Raw genomic sequence first — 22,746 nt, forward strand, 5'->3', positions numbered from 1 at the left:
CTGCAACCATCCCAGAGGCGTGTGCGGTCATGGCTGTATGATGATGACTGCGCACTCCCCTATGGCTCCTTTTCCAGGAGTTTAGCGGAGACATGACAAACTTCTTTTCCTCCACTGCTGATAACACTAAGCCTTAGTGTTCCCCTTAGTGACTAAGGGGAAATGAGAACGCCTAGGTTTAAGAGCCAATGGAAGCAACTTTCTTTTTTTTTTTTAGTAAAGGAAACTTCTAGAAGCCGCAAGATCCTGAAATAGCTTTTCATCTTTCAACCACAAGCTTCTCTTTCAAGTTGCACATACGGATGCTAACGTATTTGCATTTTTCTTTTTGATGCTCAAATCATCCCATATTTGGCCAGAAAGAGTGCCCTCGGGTTCACTTCTGTAATTCCAGCACCATGGTCTCCCGTGACGTCCTAACTCGTCTCTCCCAGCCCTGGGTCGGCCATGTCTCAGGAGCCTTGGTTCCTTTGAGTGGAGAATGGTATTTAAGGAGATCGGCAAGGTGTGCATTTTTAAATATTTATATATTTTTATTGACTTAAGAGAGGAAGGGAGAGGGAGAGAGAGAAACATCAAAGATGAGAATCACTGATCGGCTGCCTCCTGCACATCCCCCTCTGGGGATCGAACCTGTAACCCAGGCATGTGCCCTGGCCGGAAATTGAACCCTGACCTCCTGGTTCATAGGTCAACGCTCAACCACTGAGCCACGCCGGCTAGGCAGACGTGCCCTTTTTAAACACAGAACTCACATAATTTTCAGAAGACCTGTTTTTACCATGTCCTTTTCACTAAGTCACTTAATGACTGGAAGCCATCAAGTCAGTTGGGGTTTGGGATCGGTCTATATTGGAACCGTTTCTCAACCTCAGCACCATTTGGGCTAGAAAAGTCTTCATTGTGGGGTCTGCTTTGATCACAGTAGGATGTTTACCAGCATCCCTGGCATCAACACACCAGATCCCAGTAGCACCTTCCAGCGCCGACAACCAAAAATGTCTCCAGACACTGCCAAGTGCCCCTTGGGGTGGCAAAACCATCCCCCATTCAGAACCACTGGGTGGCCCGGCTGGTGTGGCTCAGTGGTTGAGCGTCGACCTATGAACCAGGAGTTCACGGTTTGATTCCTGGTCAGGGCACATGCCCAGGTTGTGGGCTCCATCCCCAGTGAGGTGTGTGCAGGGGGCAGCTGATCCATGATTCTCTCTCACTGATGTTTCTATCTCTCTCTCCCTCTCCTTTCCTCTGAAATCAATTAGAATATGTTAAAAAAAAAAAAAAAAGAACCACTGGGTGGCCTCTGGGATTCTGTGGAAAGTTTCCGGGAACAAACCAGAGAAAACCGGGCGCCTGATGCAACATCCAGGCCAGCCTCCTGCCTCTGTTTCCCCAGGTGTCTGCTGGGCTGATGGCTACAGACAGAGAAGCACATTGTGGGGGGCGGTTTGACCGGCAGGAGTCACCAGCATGCGAGTGAGGAGCAGACGTTATGTCACGGCAGCCCCACGCCGAGGCCACGTCGGGTTTTGCTATCTGTGCTGGGACGGGACAGCACCTGACTGGGCTGACTCAAGTCCTGAAGATTGCTCAACTCTGGCGTTCCCACCGGCCTCTCAGTAATGTTACCGTCTCCGAGAGAAAGTCCCCTTTAATTCATCCCAGATGCTGGGTGAGTCGTCGTGAATCAATACAACGCCGTCCAAAAACCACCAAAATGAATCATAGGGACAAACAGGACTTTTTCTCCCTGCAAAACAGGGACTAAAATAGTGTCTTGCCCTTTTAGGAAAAAAAAAAAAAAAAAGAAACGTACAAGATTAAGACAAGATTTAGGGCCCTGCTTGTGTTTCCCACGTGGCAGTGGGAGTAAAGTGGTTAAAAGGCAGGGCCCCAGAGAGATAGTGTGTGAGACCTGCTTCTGAGCCAGCCGGGTGTTGGGGGTTGTGGGGGAAAAGAGACTTCTAAAGCAGGGAGTCCAGATGGGGGTCAGCGACTCCCAGAAACTGCTACACAAGCCTCTCACACCCGAGTCACACCCGAGTCACAAGGGTGTCTGAGACTCAAGAGATTCTGTCTTTTCTTTAAAAATATGTTTTTATTGATTTCAGCCGAAACCGGTTTGGCTCAGTGGATAGAGCGTCGGCCTGCGGACTGAAAGGTCCCAGGTTCGATTCCGGTCAAGGGCATGTACCTGGGTTGCGGGCACATCCCCAGTGGGGGATGTGCAGGAGGCGGCTGATCGATGTTTCTCTCTCATCGATGTTTCTAACTCTCTATCTCTCTCCCTTCCTCTCTGTAAAAAATCAATAAAAATATATTAAAAAATAAAATAAAATAAAAAAATAAAAATAAGTTTTTATTGATTTCAGAGAGGAAGGGAGAAGGAGAGAAAGATAGAAACATCAATGATGAGAGGGAATCATGGATCGGCTGCCTCCTGCAAGCCCCCTACCAGGCATTGAGCCTGCAACCCAGGCATGTGCCCTGACCAGGAATTGAACCCGGGACCCTTCAGTCTGCAGGCTGACGCTCTATCCACTGATCCACACCAGCCAGGGCAGGAGGAAGGGCTGTCTTGGAGGAATGGCTCTCGGGAACTGTACAGGCTCTTCCAGGAAATGGGCACCAGATCCAGCCGAGGAGACCCATGAGCCTTAGCTCAATCCTTCCCAGACTCTGGTGACCCTTGGGAGCGCAGGGCCCACCGAGCCCTCTCCCCGGCCTCTGACCCTGGAATGGAGGAAGCCAACGCTGCACAGAGGCAACTGGTGAGCCTGTCAATCGGTTCCTGCTTCTGGGTCCCCAAGGCCTCCCTGGTTCCGTCCTTTCCCCTTGTGGGTGGGACTCCTATCCTCCCGGTGAATTCCCTCTGTGGTCAGGGCCAGCGTCCGTCACTCGCCACCCCAGCACCAGTCATTTCTGTCGGAGGCACTGAGAGCCACACTCCCACAGCAGACCTCGCAGAGCCGGGAGGAGGTCCCCCCAGCCTCGATGACACTCGTGAGGTGCCGGGGGGAAGGTCTCCCCTCTGGAAAGGCAGAATGGGAACAAGCGGGGGGCCCAGGAACTGACTCACCCACGTGGCCACTGAGGGCACTGAAGGCGGACACAGCTAAGGCCTACAGCAGCAAGAGAACATGGGACTCAGGTAGCAACAGCGCCCTGATGGGGGGCCTGGGCACACAGGCTCTGCTGTTGGGGGGGACCCCAAAGGCCCTTCCCCCCTGGGTGGCCTCCAAGCATCTCTCCTGGTTCCACCTTGGATCCCTCCATTCTCTTCCATGTTGTCTGCCGACCCCGATGTGTCACTAGCTCACCCACTCCTAAGCCGTGATTTCAGTTCTCATTCTTTCCGATCTCCATGGCCTGCCATGCCCCTCACTCTCAGAAGATGAGTTTCTTTTTTTATTTTTAATATGTTTTTATTGATTTCAGAGCGGATGGGAGAAGGAGAGAGAGATAGAAACCTCAATGATGAGCCCCGGCCGGTTTGGCTCAGTGGATGGAGCGTCGGTCTGTGGACTGAAGGGTCCCGGGTTCGATTCTGGTCAAGGGCCCCTGACCAGGTGGTGGGCTCGATCCCCACTGTGGGGCTTGCAGGAGGCAGCCGATCAATGATTCCCTCTCATCATCGATGTTTCTTTTTTTTAAATATATTTGTATTGATTTCAGAGAGGAAGGGAAAGGGGGAGAGAGAGAGAGAGAGAGAGAGAGAGAGAGAGAAACACAGTGCAAGCCTCTCCTACTGAATCTCTCTCGAAATCTCTGGCTCCTTTTTACCAGCTGGGGGATGGTCAGCACAGTGACTCAGCGCTAGTTCTTGGACACCCCCTTCCCGGTCCAGCTTAGGTGGCCTCGCATCCCACACTGGAATGAATGGGGGAGGGGCTTGCGTCAACTCTGAGGCAGACTGAGCTCTTAGTTAAAAAAAAAAGCAAAAAAAAATCTCATATTAACACTCAGGTGCCCAATAGAGACGCCTTCACTCCTCTCCACATTCCTCCTCACTCCTACTTATTCAACCTCTCCCTCCTAACTGAACCCTCCCACTGGCATTTAAACATGTTGAAATCTCTCCTAAAGTTTTAAGACACACACACACACACACACACACACACACACACACACACACACACCCCACAAAAAACTGCTCTGACCCTAATGCTTCTTGCAGCTCCCACCCTAATTCTCTCCTCCCCTTCAAAACCAAATGTGTGAAAAAGCTGTCTGCATCCACTGTCTCCGTTTCCTCACCTCCCACTCGCTGCAGTCCGGCTTCCCCCTCCTCAGTCCTCAGACACGGCGCTGAGATGGTCAGTGGTGTCCGCAGAGCTGGGCTGCGGGGCTGGAGAGCAGGACACAGGCCGTGGGGGAGGGACGGATGGTGTGACCCAGGATTAGGCAACACCAGCACCTGCTTGCCTGCCTGCCTTCCTTCCATCTTTTTAAAAAAAAAAAAAAAAAAATATATATATATATATATATATATATATATATATATATATATATATTTTTTTTTTTTTTTTTTTTTGCCCTAGCCGGTTTGGCTCAGTGGATAGAGAGTCGGCCTGCGGACTCAAGGGTCCCAGGTTCAATTCTGGTCAAGGGCATGTACCTTGGTTGCGGGCACATCCCCAGTGGGGGGCGTGCAAGAGGCAGCAGAATCGATGTTTCTCTCTCATCGATGTTTCTAACTCGCTATCCCTCTCCCTTCCTCTCTGTAAAAAATCAATAAAATATATTTTTAAAAAATATTTTTTTTTATTGATTGCAGAGAGGAAGGGAGAGGGAGAGAATGAGCTAGAAACATCAATGATGAGAGAGAAACATCAATCAGCTGCCTCCTGCACGCCCCCCACTGGGGATCGAGCCCTCAACCCGGGCATGCGCCCTGCCCAGAATCGAACCTCGACCTCCTGGCTCCTAGGTCGACGCTCAGCCACTGAGCCGCACCAGGCCGGGCCTAACAGCACATTTTGTAGAGGGCACGTACAGTGTGTGATGGTGGGATGTGCTCTCACTGACGGTCTGAGAGATGTTTAGGCTGAGACCGCACCAGGAGGAATCAGTCCAGGAGGAATGGGCAGCAAGTAGGTGACAAGAGATTGGGGGAGAGGAGTGGAGGGTGATGTCCCCAAGAGCCCAGGGATTCCACAAGTGGAAGGACCATCAGGGGCAGGCAGGGCGGGGTGAGATACGCTGGAGAGAAATCAGATTTCCCCCCTCTACCTTCTACTCTCTGTGCCCTGCTCTCCTGCCTCACCGGGGACTTCACCACCCTTGGTTCCTCTCCCTGGTCAGCCCCTGTTTCCCCTTTCCTCCCAGGCCTGTGTGCTGTGCCACCTGGTTCTTGCATGTCCCTCCTATACCCCGAGTGGGAGGGCTCCACAGAGCTCTGCCCGGGCCTTATCTCCTCTGCACGCTGTTTTCTCGACATTGTCTCCCCGTGTCATGGACTAGCACTTCTAACAGATCTCCAGCCCCAGAATTCTTTCCTGAGGTCCAGGTTCATCGCTCTATTTGCCCAACAATCATCTCCACCGGAGATCCTGCCACCGTCTAACACGTTAGGAAAAAATGTAAGAGATTGTATAAAGTCCTCTTTTTTCCCAGCCTGTTTTAAAAAGGGAGCAACTAGCCCAGCCGGCATGGCTCAGTGGTTGAGCGTTGACCTATGAACCAAGAGGTCACGGTTTGATTCCCGGTCAGGGCACATGCCCGGGTTGCGGGCTCAATCCCCAGTGTGGGGCGTGCCAGGAGGCATCCAGTCAATGATTCTTTCTCATCATTGATGTTTCTATCTCTCTCTCTTTCTCCCTCCCTCTTTGAAATCAATAATAAAAAAAAATCTTACAAAAAAGGGATCATGCCCAGGCTGATTTGGCTCAGTGGATAGAGCGTCGGCCTGTGGAGTGAATGATTCCAGGTTCTATTCCAGTCAAGGGCACATGCCTGAGTTGCAGGCTCGATCCCTAATGGTGGCATACAGGAGGCAGCCGATCAACGATTCTCTCATAGATATTTTTTTTCTTTTTTTTAAAAAATATATTTTATTGATTTTTTACAGAGAGGAAGGGAGAGAGATAGAGAGTTAGAAACATCGATGAGAGAGAAACATCGATCAGCTGCCTCCTGCACACCTCCCACTGGGGATGTGCCCGCAGCCCAGGTACATGCCCCCGACCGGAATCGAACCTGGGACCCTTCAGTCCGCAAGCCGATGCTCTATCCACTGAGCCAAACCGGTTTCGGCTATTTTTCTTTTTAATGGATCAACTAAAACAATGCATCTTAAGAAGAACATGAGCATCCGACCTGACCTGTAGGAACTTGGTACAGCTGTTCGGTGGTAAATAGCCTTTCTTTACACAAATAAGGAAACTGAAGTTAAACAGAGATTTGATTAGCTGATCAGTGAAGCTGGGGCAAGCTCCCCGTGAAGCTAAGTTTAATGCCCTTGCCTATATCCCAATCTTTAATGATTTCTTCCAACTCAGTGTAACTGGATTGTTCAGCTTGGATAATGGGCATAAGAGGTGATTATTCATTACACGATTCTTCTGTCTCTTTTGAAATCTTTTGTAGTAAAACCCTAAAAAATATAACATCGTTCATTAAAAAAAAAAACAACATAGTGTCTTAGTTGGCTGATTAGTGCTTATCTGCGATGTAATCCTTAACCTCCTGGTTTGAGAGAATTGCCTGGACGCATGAACGAGATTTCTGCAGGAAATCATGTCAAAGGAAACATATAACTATGCACTGAAGTTGCAAATGACATCGTCAATGAATTATTTTTCTTTGTGCTCCTTTTCTTTGTCCTTCTCACCATATGTGTATATAAATGTGTGTGTGTGTGTGTGTGTGTGCGTGCGCGCGCGCACGCTCTGAGAAGTTCTGAGCATGGAGGAAGTGGTTCAATCTGCTCGTCTCTGAGCAGCTGTTGGCTTTTAGAATAAAGAAGTGACTCTCCCTAGTTTCTGATTCAGATGCAACGTGAGACTTGCTTTCATCCACCGTCTAAATTTAAACGCCTGCCTTCTCCTCCCGTGAAACTCAAGCCTCTTTCCCCATAACATTGAAGAAAAAAACTTGGCTTCCACATGGTGTTTAGGTTAGAGCTGCAAGGGGAGTTTTAAGTGTTGAGTACAAGGAGCCTCAAGGAGAGAAGGCATACAGCATGGAAGCCCGCTGCAGTGGATGTGGGCCTGTAGGTTAGAGGACTCCGAGTCTGAGGACTCCGCCCTCCCATTTCTTCACCCATAACTTTTATTCCTCCCCACACTGCTGCCACTCCCATCTTCATTTCAGCAGAAAATGGTAATTTCCCTTGGCCAATATTGGAGGTGTTCAGTATTATCTATTTGCACATTCACCCACTTTAATTACTTTTATTTTAAAAAATATTCTTGCCCTAACCGGTTTGGCTCAGTGGATAGAGCATCGGCCTGCAGACTCAAGGGTCCCAGGTTCGATTCCGGTCAGGGGCATGTACCTTGGCTGCAGGCACATCCCCAGTGGGGGGTGTGCAGGAGGCAGCTGATCGATGTTTCTCTCTCATCGATGTTTCTAACTCTCTATCCCTCTCCCTTCCTCTCTGTAAAAAATCAATAAAATATTTTATACACACACACACACACACACACACACACACACAAACACATATATATTTACTAGAGGCCCGGTGCACAAAAATTTGTGCACTCGGGGGGAAGGGGGGGGTCCCTCAGCCCGACCTGTGCCCTCTCGCAGTCTGGGACCCCTCGGGAGATAACGACCTGCTGGCTTAGGCCTGCTCCCGGGTGGCAGAGGGCAGGCCCAATCCCTAGGTGCAGCCACTGGTCGGGCTCAGAGCAGGGCCGATTGGGGAGTTGGGGCGCCACCCCCTGTCATGCACAGAGCAGGGCAGATTGGGAGGTTGCGATGCCACCCTCAGTCACGCTCAGGGTAGGGCCGATTGGGGGGTTGGGGCACCGTCCCCTGTCACACACAGAGCAGGGCCAATCAGGGTTGTGGCGCTGCCCCCTGTCACGCACAGAGTAGGGCCCATCAGGGGGTTGGGGCATCGCCCTCTATCACCCACAAAGCAGGGCCGATCAGGGGTTTGGGGCGCCGCCACTGTCACACTCAGGGCAGGGCCGATGGGGAGGTTATGGCTCTACCCCATCACACACAGAGCAGGGCCTGTGGGGTGGGGGTTGGGGCGCTGCCCTCTATCACCCACAGAGCAGGGCCGATCAGGGGGTTGGGGCCTCACCACTCTCACACTCAGGGCAGGGCCGATGGGGAGGTTATGGCTCTGCCCTGTCACACACAGAGCAGGGCCGATCAGGGGGTTGGGGCGCTGCCCCATGTCACACACAGAGCAGGGCTGATCAGGGGGTTGGGGCGCTGCACCCTGTCACACACAGAGCCACAGTGCGGTCATGGGGTTGGTGAGCTCCCCCCTATCAGGCACAGAGCAGGGCTGATCAGGGGGTTGGGGCTCCTTCCCCTGTCACGAACAGAGCAGGGTGGATAGGGAGGTTGTGGCCCCGCCCCCTGTCACATACAGAGCCACAGGGTGATCAGGGGGTTTGGGCACTGCCCCCTGTCACACTGATCCCGGTGCCGGGAGGCCTCTCGGCTCTGCTGATCCTGGTGCTGGGAGGCATATTACTCTTTTACTATATAGGATAGAGGCCTGGTGCACGGGTGGGGGCCGGCTAGTTTGCCCTGAAGGATGTCCTGTATCAGGGTGGGGGTCCCTACTGGTGTGCCTGGCCAGCCAGGGTGAGGGGATGATGGCTGTTTGCAGCTGGTCACACACCCTTCAGGGTGGGGGTCCCCACTGGGGTGCCTGGCCAGTCTGGGTGAGGGCCTGAGGGCTGTTTTCAGGCTGGCGGGTGACTGAAGCTCCCAACTGCTCCTTTTTTTCTTTTTTTATTCTGGGCCAGCTTTAGCTTTGAGGCTTGGATCCAGCTCTTAGACCTCCGCTGCTGAAAGCAGGTTTCTGGCCTTTGTTTACCTTCTGTATTTGAAACAATGTTGCGATCCTGCTGGCTGAAGCCCGGCAGACTAAAGCAGGTTTCTGGGGTTTTGTTTAGCTTCTATATTTGTAACATAGTTGCTTAGAGTTGCAGCTCAGAGGCCTGCAGCGGCAGGCGGGGAACGTTGGAGTCCTCCGTCACCGAAGCAAGCAAGCCTCATGTTCGCTTTAAGCTGCCTGGCTGCCATCTTGGCTGGCAGTTAATTTGCATATTGCCCCGATTAGCCAATGGGAAGGGTAGCAGTCGTACGCTAATTACCATGTTTCTCTTATATTAGATAGGGTATATATTCTAATTGATTTCAGAGAGGAAGGGAGAGGGAGAGAGAGAAAGAAAACATCAATGATGAGAGAGAATCATTGATCAGCTGCCTCCCGCACGCCCCCCACTGGGGATTGAGCCCGAAACCCAGGCATGTGCCCTTGACCCAAATCGAACCTGGGACCTTTCAGTCCGCAGGCCGATGCTCTACCCATGGAGCCAAACCAGCTAAGGCTGGTTTGAGAGGACATAGAATATTTCTGTGTATTCTGTGAAAATGCATTTCTACTTATGTGGTATTTCTTCACTTGGATGAAATAAACAGAATAATCTTGTGGATTTGGCCCTGCCATTCTATGCTTTGTAGCCGAAAGGGGGCTGCATACCAAACCCGACATGCTCAGGCGAGGCCCGCGCCGCGAGCCTTACAAACCCAGACACCAAAGAAACCAGGCGGGGTGGTCTGAACACAGAAATTCCTAGCTGAAAGCGGGTCATGGTGGTAGTCACGTCCTAGGCCTGTAGCTTCCTTGACAAAGGTCAACCTTTAACTTTGAAATTGTTTGTTGTTTCTGTGCATCTAAGATAGCATACTTTGGAAATGGCCGAGTCATCTTTGTTTCCAGTTCCCTCGGGGGCATCAGTGCACAAGACCACAGGGACCCCACTGCTATCTCGTTGTCCACATACCGTCTCCGTGTGCCGTGAATATTAACTATCCTGGACCCACCAATGTCTGATGTCTCTGCCATTTTCTTTTTATCCAATCTCAGAGGTTTCCCCTCTTTGCTTCCTCCGCCTCCCTAGTCTACCGCCAATAAATTTCATGCACCCTCCTCCAACCTCCTCCTTTGATGCCCACATATAAAATAAGCTGCAAAACTGCCATTCTCCAGAGCATTTTCTCACTCAGTTGAGATTTTGCGTCCTGGCAAATGTCGTTAGTCTGGCTCATATAAACACTTAAAGACTTTGTTTTTTTTAGGTTGTTCTTTTGTTGACAGCTTTAAAAATGGCAGGCGTGACAGTACAATGATCCACAATGAAACATGTTGGAACACACTAACAGCTTTTATCAGATTTCCTCGGTCATACCTCCTTTATTCCAAGGATCATGTGATCCAAGTGAAGGTGAAGATTCTTGGTCGCCATCAAGTGGCCGTCTGGGGAATACCTCAGGTGATGTGGGTGAAGACCATCCGCCTCTACAGATTTCTCCCCTGAATTTGGGGCCTGGTAATGGAGCAGAGAACACACAAGAAAGTTGTCAGAGGAGCCCTGACTGGTTTGGCTCAGTGGATAGAGCGTCAGCCTGCGGACTGAAAGGTCCCAGGTTCGATTCCGGTCAAGGGCATGTACCTGGGTTGCGGGCACATCCCCAGTAGGGAGCGTGCAGGAGGCAGCTGATCGATGTTTCTCTCTCATCTATGTTTCTAACTCTCTATCCCTCTCCCTTCCTCTCTGTAAAAAATCAATAGAATATATTAAAAAAAAAAAGTTGTCAGAGGAGCCTAGCTGGTAAGTGAGGGAAAGAAAAGATGGCGTGAGAAAAGAGAAAATGGGTGCAGTAGCCAAAGCATTTGCAACGGAAGCACCTCATGACTTCTTTAGAAGAGAGTTGTGAGGCATGAGAAGTCATTACAGTAATCTAAGGACATTCGGAGATTTATTTCTCTTCATTGTTTTCCCAGTTGGCCACAAATAGGAAGAACTCAAAAGTCATCTGGAATCAATGAAAGTATTGGCAGAGTTATTGGAAAGGTACGTGTTTATTTTTATTTTTTTTAATTTTTTATTTTTACAGAGAGGAAGGGAGAAGGATAGAGAGTTAGAAACATCAATGAGAGAGAAACATCGATCAGCTGCCTCCTGCACGCTCCCTACTGGGGATGTGCCCGCAACCCAGGTACATGCCCTTGACCGGAATCGAACCTGGGATCCTTCATTCCGCAGGCTGACGCTCTATCCACTGAGCCAAACCGGTTAGGGCGAAAGGTACGTGTTTTGATGAAAACAGTTCATCACCTGTGCGGATGTGGGACATCAAAGGGGGACATTACCCTCCCTCATTCTCTGAAACCAATGAACAGACCCAGCAATGTCAACTATGACAGTAAGATGTCTTTGAGACCACATAGGTTCAGTCAGGTGGACAGAACTGCATCAGTTAACAAGCCAATACGTGGCAGGGGTCCTGACAAAAAAAGAGGTTGCATACTCCAAAGGTGACATTGAAGAGAGTCTAATGATGAGACTATTTACAAAAATATGGGCAGAGTTTAGGGAACCAAAAAGGGATGGAACTAGCGACAGAGGGAAGCTACCCCATAACTTGAGAGGGCGAAGGGGAGGAGTGGTTATTGGAACTTTGGTAATATTGGAACTTTGTAAAAGAATACAGCTACTATTTTTATTATTATTATTATAATTTTATTGATTTCAGAGAGGAAGGAAGAGGGAGAGAGGGAAACATCCATGATGAGAGAGAATCATTGATCGGCTCCCTCCTACAAGTCCCCCCCTGGGGATCAAGCCCACAACCTGGGCACGTGCCCTTGACTGGAATCGAACCTGGGACCTTTCAGTTCGCAGGCCGACGCTCTATCCACTGAGCCAAACCGACTAGGGCAATACAGCTACTATTGAACTATGACCTGACTCTCTGTTCCCACCCTTTGACTGACAGCTAATACCTGTCATTGGCCAAACCCAACCTCTTGATGCACAGAGAAGCATGGAAAATAGATCTGAAGGGCCAAACAGAAAAAATATCTTAGTACATCTAATTTTTATTTGGCTTTAAAATTTTTATTTTAATAAGATTTCTTGATGTGGGGAAGTTCCATGGTTGGTATATATGGGGGTATCATGGAGGACCCAAAGTCCTTTCATTTTTCTTCTCTGCCCGCCCCAGTCTTGATTCTGTCCTGGTCACAGGAAGGCTGCTGTAGCTCCAGGTACCACACTCAGGCCAACAGTGATCAGCAAAAGAGAAAGACTTTTCCTGGGAGTGGGGGGGGTGTGTCTTTAGGAATGATGAAACTTTTCTTAGAAACCTCCCCAGGAGACTTCTCCTTGTGTCTCATTGGTGGAACCGTGCCCATATCGCACCAATCCCTTCCAGGGGAATGGTACCCGACGAACCAAGAATTGCCCCTGATCCGAGGATTGTGTCAGTTTCTAGGGCTAGAAGGATGTGCCCAGATGTCTACACAAAATCAAGATTCTGTTAACAAAAAGGGGGGGGGGAGGTGGTGTGAAGGCAAACAGAGGTATGTGCGAAACTGTAAGACAATTATGAGGTATTTAAAATTTTATTTTTAAATATACTTTCATTGATTTCAGAGAGGAAGGGGGAGAGAGAGAAACATCAATGGTGACAGAGAATCATTGATCGGCTGCCTCCTGCACGCCCCCTACTGGGGATCGAGGCCGCAGCCCAGGCATGTGCCCTGACTGGGAATCAAACCATGACCTCCTGAGCCAGAGGTCGACGCTCAACCACTGAGCCACGCCAGCCGGGCAATTATGAGATTTTTAGCTCATTGGAAATATATTTGGGTTGTTAGAAGTCGTGCTGTACCTGAAATGAAGAAGCCTCCTCACCCCATTTAGAGAGCAGCCAGGACAAAAAAAAAAAAAAAGGTTCCAACAAGATAGATGTTCTAGCCACAGAACACAGGCCGGAGGCACATCTGGGGCGACCAGTTGCAAGGAGAAGCATCATAGGCCATAAGGAGTTGTCTCTATTAGTCTTTGTACAACAAAGGTAATTTTTTTAATGGAGGAAAAGAGGGAAGTACTTACTAGAATCACGGTTGCCTAATGCTGGGGCCGACAAGACTAGTTTAGGGCAGAAAAAGCCTTTTAGGTTTGAAGACCTGGGTAATCATTTAATGCTGTTAGCTTGTGTTAGATGCAGTAGAGCTTTTATATTGGAAGCATAATTTAATATTTACTGTCAACAGAAAGCCAGACATGTCCAGAGGGTCTGCATCTGTGAAAGTGTGGTGAGCCCAGGCCCCTGGAGGAGGGCTAATTCTGTGGAAGAAAGTGAGTGTCCCTCTATTACTTATTTGTCATGTCCACGTAATGGGTTTTGGACAGGCACAACTAATTCATTTTAAGGGTTTTGAGGCACAAGAAGAGGGGGAGATTAAGAAATCTCATTTGAGGCCTTTTAGTGAGGCCAACAGAAAGCTAACATATTGGATGAGAACAGCTTCCGGGAAATGTTATGTTATTTAAACTGCTTTTTATGAATTAGTGCAGGCTGAAACTGCAGATTAAACACGCACATCTAGATTCATTCCCTCTGAAATCCCTCCTAAAACTATTGTAATGTAATTTTTTTAAAGCGACAGTAAATCTTCAAGGATATGGAGAACAGAGGAGACAACAGTACCAAATTTTTGGAAGCCAGACAGCAGAAGTGAAATGGTGACTGTCTTAGCAGATCCAAGAAGGGACAATTCCTGGGCAAAAAAAAAAAAAAAGTAAAAAACAAGATAGTTTATACCATAGGATCCTAAAAAGCATAGCCATCGACAGAACCAGGTATCTCTGGAATTGGGAGTGACAGAGGGTCTCTAGCCAGTCTGCTCAGTGGGTAGAGGGTTGGCCTGGAGACTGAGGAGTTCCAGGTTCGATTCCAGTCAAGTGCACACGCCTGGGTTGCGGGCTAGATCCCTAGTCGGGGGCGTGCAGGAGGCAGCTGATCAATGATTCTCTCTCATCATTGATGTTTCTATCTTTCTCTCCCTCTCCCTTCCTCTCTGAAATAATAAAATATATTTTAAAATAAATAAAATAACAGCGGGAAGGCTGGGAGGGTTGAGGGGGTGGGTGGGTAAGAGATCAACCAAAGGACTTGTATGCATGCATATAAGCATAACCAATGGACACAAGACACTGGGGGGTATGAGAGACTAGGGGAAGGTCAAGGGGAGAAAAAAAAAGGAGACAATATAATACTCTTTGTAATGCGTTAAGCAATAAAACAATTAAAAAAATAAATAAAACACAAAAAAATAAAATAATGAGGATTGGGTGAAAGCAGGTTGAGCAGGTAGCCCCCTAGATCCTCTTTCCCACTGCATACCTGTGGGCGTGGTTTCCCATTACGCCACTCATTGTGACAATACTTCAATTCTTTAAACATATTTTCTTTTAGATGTTGAACATAGTTATAACAATTTCCTTAAAGTCTGTGCTACATTCAACACCTGGATCATTGTGAGGTCAGTTTCTTTCTTTGTAAAAAACATCTTATTCATACACATTCACTTGTCTGACACTATTACAGATGAGGTCAGTTTCTATTGACTGTTGTTGTTTTCACAGTGGGTCGGATTTTCCTATTTTCTTGCATGCGTAGGAATTTTAGGTTACCTCGTGGCCCATTGCAACCTCCTAGCTTTTTTTTTTTTTTTTTTTGGTGCTTTTTTTTTAAATTAAATCTTTATTGTTCAGATTATTACATTTGTTCCTCTTTTTTCCCCCCATAACTCCCCTCCTCCCAGTTCCTGCCCCACCCTCTGCCCTCACTCCCCACCCACTGTCCTCATCCATAGGTGCACGATTTTTGTCCAGCTTTTTGTATTTTTTAACTTCGGTATTTCTACTATCAATAGGTAACGTTCTCAAATATACAAATGTCAAAAGATATGACAGGATATACAGGGCAGTCTATATCTCCTTCCCTACCTACCCAGTTCCCACTCCCCCACACATACCCACGGCTATTCGTTTTTTACTTATCAGAAAAGTATCAATACATGGACAAACAGATACATATAAACACTTTTTTCCACACAAACAGTAGTATACTATTTCTATTTTGCACCTTGCACTTTTTTTAAGTACGAAAGAGAATTTATCAGCTCATGTAACTGGAAAGTCCACGGCGTGGCTGACAGCACCGCAGGACCCAGGGCCGCAGACAGTCCTATCAGAACCCAGTTTCTTTCCCGCTCCTGTCTGCACTCTCCTCCGTGGTAACTTCATTCTCAGTCAGGTTCCCACCGCTCTGCTCTTCCGCGTGGTGCTCCCACCCAGTCCCAGCTGCGGGGTGACATCCTTACAGCCTGGCCACCCTTCCAGAAAGGGCATGTTCCCAGTAAATTATAGCAAAAGGCTTAGGAAGAGCTCTCATTGGACCCGCTGGAGTTACAGGCCCTTCCCTGAACCAATCACTGAGGCCAAGCTAGTGAGATATGCAGATCGGCTAGGTCCAAGTCACATGACCATGTCTGAAGCACTAGGCTTAAGCATTCAGCCCCACGTTGGCCTGAGCCATGAGGCAAAAGGGCTGGAAGTTGGGGAGGGTGGATCTCAGAAGGAATAGCAAGGTGCTATGAGCAGATCCTCCCCAGGTGAAAACAGATGTCTACTGCAAAAGGTGCTGTTTTGTGGCCTTTGGTTTTTTGGCTCTTTCATGCCTGCAACCTGCAGGTGTGGGTGAGGCGACTCATGGCTTTTAGCACTGGCGTCTTGGAAAATGTCCCAGGGTGGAGAGAGGCTGCCCTAACAGCTTTTTCTTCGATTCTTTATTTGTCCACTTGGCATCTATTAACCACAGGGCCAAACTAACAGCCAAAGTTGTTTATTATTTCCTGCGATGCTGCTTTTGCAAGCATGGAAAGTCTTATTATAAACCCTCCAAACCACCCCAAGACCATAACTACACCCACCTTTTTTAAAAATATATTTTATTGATTTTTTACAGAAAGGAAGGGAGAGGGATAGAGAGTTAGAGAAACATCCATCAGCTGCCTCCTGCACACCCCCTACTGGGGATGTGCCCGCAACCAAGGTACATGCCCTTGACCGGAATCGAACCTGGGACCCTTGAGTCCGCAGGCTGACGCTCTATCCACTGAGCCAAACCGGTTAGGGCTGCACCCACCTTCTTTATCTCCTCCACACACCACGCCAATACTTACCCTGCCCTCCACCAACTCAGGGCCAGGTACCAGACATCTAGGGAGAGCCCCTACATCCCAAATCTTGCTGGAATTATTTAAACTTAGAGTTTATCGGGTAAATACTCAAAAGAAAAGAAAGAAGGGAAATGGTCAGGGATAGATAGGAGACAGAAAAAAATGGAAAAACTTTATCCACCTACAGATACAGCTGCCTGGTTGGTCTACAAGATTTTTTTTAAGAGGAAAAAAGGGGCAGGGGTTACTGAGAAGAGGACAGATTAGATTGAGCACAGGGAGCAGCTGTGCTTAGAAGCACTGGGCCCTTCCCCCTCCCTCTGTCCTTTTATCAGCCTGAAACAGAAACCACTACAGCTTCAGTGGCTAAAAGCCTAAAATAGGAGAAAAGCGGACGGGCAGGGAAAAAAGAAAAACAAAACCCTAATACAGGGCAAGGAAAATAAAAGGTTACTAAATTATGTATAAATTATGGACACATAATTTATATATTACTAGAGGCCTGGTGCATGAATTTGTGCACAGGTGAGGTCTGGCTGGCTCACCCCAATAGGGACTGATCGGCAGGGCTGGCTGGGGGAAGAGGCCTCAAGCAGTTGGCCACCAGCCCTGCTCTCCTGGTCAAACTCCCGGTCGAGCACCCCGGACGAGGGAACAATTTGCATATTAGCCTTTTATTATATAGAATGAATACACTAGTGGCCTGGTGCATGGATTCATGCACATTGAAAGAGAATTAATTAGAATAAACATTTTAATATAGCTGTTCACCCTTTTTCTATAATAGAAGTGTCAGAGATGAAAGAAAATTAGTAAAATGTACATGAAAATAATATATAAATTGATTAATAAATAAACAATAACAACAAGACATAACAACAAAGATACGATATAAAAACAACAAAAACATGATATAAAAACAATGACTGATAAATTGATTAAACTTATCCTAATATCTCCCTGTATACCACATTAAGAGTAAAAACTCTTCAGTCATTCAGTGTGCTTGACTAATTTCCCTTGTGATGAAGTATTTAGAACTTAAACATCACACGCTCTTCAAACTTGAGAGAAAGCAACATATAGCTGACCATGTCTGAAAATGGGTTCAGGTAGGAATATTCCTACTCTGTCTAGAGTTTGTCCTTGTGATTTGTTAATAGTCATCGGAAATGCTGGCATCAGGGGAAACTGTCACTTTCTTTTTTTTTGGCTTCAGAGGTACGTTGTGGCAATAGTTGGTCTTCAGACATATTCTGTCGATGCTGCTGCTTTCTTTCCACTTCAGAATGTCAACAAAAACAACCAAATTCACGATCAACAATGACAGATCGAAACACACGCGTGCGATTGGTGCCAGCGAGAGCTTTATATGTATCGCGCGTGCACGAGTCAACTGTTTATTTTTAAATTGCCAGTGCGTGTCATATGTACCAGCCGGCCGGATGGTCGGACGGACATACAGTCGTCGGTCAGTTAGCCTTTTGTATATAGATAATTTGTAAATTATGTATACATAATATTTTAACATAAATATATAAAAGATAAATTATATATGTATATGTGATATCTAACTAAATTAAAACAAAGGTCCTTAATTTAGTCCAAATGGAAATCTAAAATTTATATACAAAAACTTATATACTAAAAGAATTTATGTAACAAAAAGATAAAAATGGCTTTTGTGCGCCTACAACTTAAGTCCTAAATTAACTCTAATATTTGCTAAAATGTACCAATAGACAAAAATTTCTGGACTTCATTATTACCATGGCTTAATTACTATAGTTATACCTGGGGAATCCCACTAAATGTAAACATTGTGCCCCTATAATCTGAAGAAAGCAACTATAAAATAGAGAAAAAAAATAGGAATGCCTCACTAACTATTGCCTTGCCTAAATTTCCCTTGCTTATAATACCCATATCCATAAAAATATCCCATATTGGACAAACACACTCTAACACAATAAATAACAAATTAAAAAATTAAATCTTTGGCAGTTACAAATTGGCTTGATACAATGGGACCCCAAGGACCCCACTCCCCAGTTAAAATAGTTAATATGGTTCAATATAAGTTAAAACAGAGCCTTCACCGATTAAAACTTATTATATAAAACCTAATTAATAACGGGGTGACTAGCTCCAGTGCTTTTCTACTCGGTAATACAATCCTGTCTCTTCTTAAACTTGGAAATATCGGGGTGCTGCAGGTGGCCTGTGGACAGCAGCCTTCTTGCTGGTGCTCACATGGCCTTCCCTCTGATAGCACTTTGTAATTCCCTATTCATTAGGGCCCTCCCTTACAACCTTATTTAACTTGAGTCACCCTTCCTAAAGGTCTGATCTCCAAAACAGTCACATTGGGAACTGGGACTTTAACATGGGAATTTTGGGAGGGCACGAACGTTCAATCCAGAACAGGGGCCCCAGGGTGGATTACTACAACACTAATGCTTCGGTCCCATCCATCAGGGCCCCCATACCCGTATCCAATATTTTTTTAAAATACATTTTATTATTTCTTACAGAGAGGAAGGGAGAGGGATAGAGAGTTAGAAACGTCAATGAGAGAGAAACATCGATCAGCTGCCTCCTGCACACTCCCCACTGGGGATGTGCCCGCAACCGAGGTACGTGCCCTTGACCGGAATCGAACCTGGGACCCTTGAGTCCGCAGGCCGACGCTCTAGCCACTGAGCCAAACGGGTTAGGGCTCCAGTATCCAATATTAGAGTTACTGGCTCATCTCTCAGGTACAAGGACACCTTCTGAAGCCATGTGTCCCTCCTGGGTGCTCCCATAATATCCATCCTCTTTCTTTCTTTCTTTCTTTCTTTTTTTTAATATATTTTATTGATTTTTTACAGAGAGGAAGGGAGAGAGACAGAGAGAAACATCGATGAGAGAGAAACATCGATCAGCTGCCTCCTGCACACCTCCCACTGGGGATGTGCCCGCAATCCAGGTACATGCCCTTGACCGGAATCGAACCCAGGACCCTTCAGTCCGCACGCCGATGCTCTATCCACTGAGCCAAACCGGTTTTGGCCATCCTCTTTCTTATGGCGTATGTTGTCATTATTAGTGAACAAGTGTCCGCCTCTTTCACGGTCTAACCCACTTTACACCCCATTAGGAAGTTCTCCAGAGTCTAGCACAATACCTGTAAAGATTTTTTGTGAGTTTATTTGAGCCAAACTGTCCACAATTGCCGGGAAGCAAAATCTCAACAGATGGAAATAATGGTGCTTTTGCACCTTATTTTATACATTACAATCAAAAGAGAAGACTTGTGTGGGTTACATGAAAGTCACTGGGGATAGATTAAGGAGGCGGGAAAAAAACCAAGTGGCAACTTCTGGGATTGGATAAAAAGTAATATGACAGACACATCTTTTACACAGGTGGGTACAGGGTAGTTAACAGTCAACAACTAACATAATAATAACAAGAGGATTTATGGTCTCCATTCGGGTGCATAGGTTGTGTCCAGAGGGATCTGGAAAAGGGGAAGTTGTCCTGACATTCCAAAGGTATGTTATGATAGATGCAAAGAAAAGACAATAGCCAGGCTTAATTAAGGTAAAGACTGACTTTTACCAGGGAAGATTCTAGCCTAGGACATGACTACCTGCCCTAGACGGCTTTTAGTTTAAAAGTTTTAATTTCAGACCATCCTGTGAGGTCATTGTAGGTCTCTGAGTGTGCAAGGCGGCCCCGCGGGCCCTCCCTGAGCTCGTCAGGTTAGTACGTGGTCCGTTTTACCCACACCTGGTTGAGTTCTGAGAGGGTCCTACTTAATGTTCTAGTGACTAGTCTAAGTGTTAATGCCTTTATACTTTTTAAAAATATATATTTTATTGATTTTTTACAGAGAGGAAAGTAGAGGGAGAGAAACATCCACCAGCTGCCTCCTGCACGCCTCCTACTGGGGATGTGCCCACAACCAAGGTACATGCCCTTGACGCTCCATCCACTGAGCCAAACCGGTTAGGGATAATGCCTTTATTCTTTTGGGAGACTGTTCAGAGCTTGTACCTAGTCTGTATCCTGCTTCCTATTTGGCCATTTTGCTATTAAAAATCTGCGGAGCCCGGTCAGCGAGGAGCAGTGGTTGAGCGTCAACCTAGGAACCAGGAGGTCAGGGTCGGATTCCCGGTCAGGACACACCCCTGGGCTGCGGGCTCCATCCCCAGCGCGGGGCGTGCAGGAGGCAGCCCATGGATGTTTCTCAACATTGATGTTTCTCTCACTCTCCCTCCCTCTCTGAAATCATTAATTTTTAAAGAAATAATACTCTGCTTTTGCTTTATTCTACAATTCAACGTGTTTTGTTTGCCCGCATTTTTGGGGTAAAATTTAAAAACTGGCATACTTCACGCATAAAAAAAGAAACAGATTGTCCGTTTTTCTTAAAGGAGAAATAAAGGATTTTAATAAAGAAAAGGAAGAAGCTCTGGCATCACGTGGCCACAGTCGGCGGGAACCACAGCTCGGCTTCTCACTCAGGGGCTGTCCGCGTCCCTGGAGAAATCTGCGTTTGCGACCCCTTTTCCTGTTACCGACAACTTAGCGTTGCGGTGGGGCAGAGCCCGCGCTGCTAAGGGAGAGGAGAGGAGAGAGCGGCCGAGGCGCAGACGGAGGACCAGAGCCTCTGCCTGTGCGAACCGGCGAGTCTCAGGCCTCCTCAAACCCCGGGGTCTCCAACCCCACCGCCGACCGCGGCCCCGCCGCCTGCTTTGTATGAAGAACCTTCACCAACTCTAGGAAACACAACAAAAACAGAGCCCCCACCAGCACCGGAAGCCGGGGTTTAACCGTAGTCACCTGACCTGACATTCTGCGTTATGATTGGGTGTTGGGAACACGTGATTCCCAGCGCCGCGCCGTGACCCCGCCCCGGACGCCCACGGGGGCGGGGACAGGTACCGCGACGCGACGGTATTGGTCGGTTTTTTCAGGACGCATCCAATCGGAACCGGCCGGCTTCTGGCGCGAAGTGAGCTGGCGTGCGGCGCATGGGCTGAGGAGCCGGCGCGGGGAGTTTGGACCGCGGTTCCTCCAGCTCCGAGCCTGAGGGAGAGGTGAGTGGGTCGCGCGGACCTAGGGCCGGCTCGGCCCGGCTTCCCGGCCCTGCTGGACAGGAAAGCCTCGCGGGCTCCTCCGTTGCTCGGTCCGCCGAGCCCTGTCGTTTCGCGGGCAGCCTGGGAGAGAGCAGAGGCGGTTCCCTGACAGAAACAGGCCCGGGGCGGAGGCGAGCCGTGCGGGGGTCGCCCAGGGTGTTGGGGCCGAGCCGGCCCAGAGCCCATTTTGTGTTCTCGTTGGGGTCGACCCGTGCCCACCATGGTGTCTGCCTCAGCGGAGTCACCGGCCAGGCCCGGCCCCATGTCCCTCCTGAGGAAAATACTAGTAAATCGCTGCTCTGCCCTGTGGCCTTCCGCGGCCTCGAGCCCGGCTGCCGTGTTTTGCGTGTCTGCTGTGTGCCACGTGCGGGGCCCCCGTTGTCTTACAGTCGTAGCTTCGCGAGACCCCGGGTCAGGGGTGCGGGTCAGAGGCCGGGTTCGCAGCCCCGCTCTTGCGCGTCCCGCTCTGTGACTCCACCGCCACTTCAGCTCCGTCCTGCGGGGGGAGGACCCCTCTACATGGTTCTGTTTTGGGCCAGGATTCCGTGATTTCGTCTGTGCAGGAAGTGCTTGCAGGGGCATTTGGTCCATGGTCAGGGCTCCGTTTGCATGACTCGGAGAAGGAGGTCAGACCCGCCCTCCTGGAGCATCGCAGCGCAAAGGTTGTCCCTGCTCCAATCCAAGGGCTTTTTTTTTTAAAGAAAAAACATATTTTATTGATTTTTTTACAGAGAGGAAGGGAGAGAGATAGAGAGTTAGAAACATCGATGAGAGAGAAACATCGATCAGCTGCCTCCTGCACATCTCCTACTGGGGATGTGCCCGCAACCCAGGTACATGCCCTTGACCGGAATCGAACCTGGGACCCTTCAGTCCGCAGGCCGACGCTCTACCACTGAGCCAAACCGGTTTCGGCGTCTTTTGGAGAGAATTTGAACTAAGAGTTGACTCCAAAGCATCTTCCTCGACACCAGGCCCTTGGGTTCCTCAACACGTGGGCCACCTGACGTCCCGAGATGGAGAAGGCGCTGCCAGCTCCCGGTGCCGCCAGTGTAGACGGCGCCCCTGAGCCCCTGCCATGTCTGAGGAGCTGTCAAGGGAGAGACCGCGTGAGGGATCCATGGGAAATGGAGAAGGGGAGGCAGGTGTTCCGTGTGGGGAACAGCAACGAGAAGGAGAAGAAGCCAGCATGTTGTTAGGTGGGCGGCTGTCAGGAAGGAGCTCATAGTCCACTGGGAGGAGAATTTCTGGGGAGGTGGCTGCTGCCTTCACTGTGCTGATGAGGAGACCCAGAGTTAAAATGCTGGTTAAAGACCCTAGTGTTAGGTGTGTCATAAAGTAACTACACGCAGGGGAATTGCATCCACTTTAGACTAGTCAGTA

At 48.4% G+C, this 22,746-nt stretch overlaps 1 protein-coding gene across 2 annotated transcripts in view; it reads left to right on the forward strand.

Moving 5' to 3' along the window:
• Window positions 1-21,212: 21,212 nt before the first annotated feature.
• The window catches only part of BLM (BLM RecQ like helicase), a 75,125-nt gene continuing 73,591 nt past the window's right edge, over window positions 21,213-22,746 (forward strand). For both annotated transcript variants that reach the window (XM_059678387.1, XM_059678388.1), the window contains exon 1: window positions 21,213-21,324. The gene's annotated coding sequence lies outside the window, so the exon portion shown is untranslated. The remainder of the gene's footprint in view (window positions 21,325-22,746) is intronic.

The sequence above is a fragment of the Myotis daubentonii genome, chromosome 21 (assembly GCF_963259705.1).
Source record: "Myotis daubentonii chromosome 21, mMyoDau2.1, whole genome shotgun sequence".
Lineage (NCBI taxonomy): Eukaryota > Metazoa > Chordata > Mammalia > Chiroptera > Vespertilionidae > Myotis > Myotis daubentonii.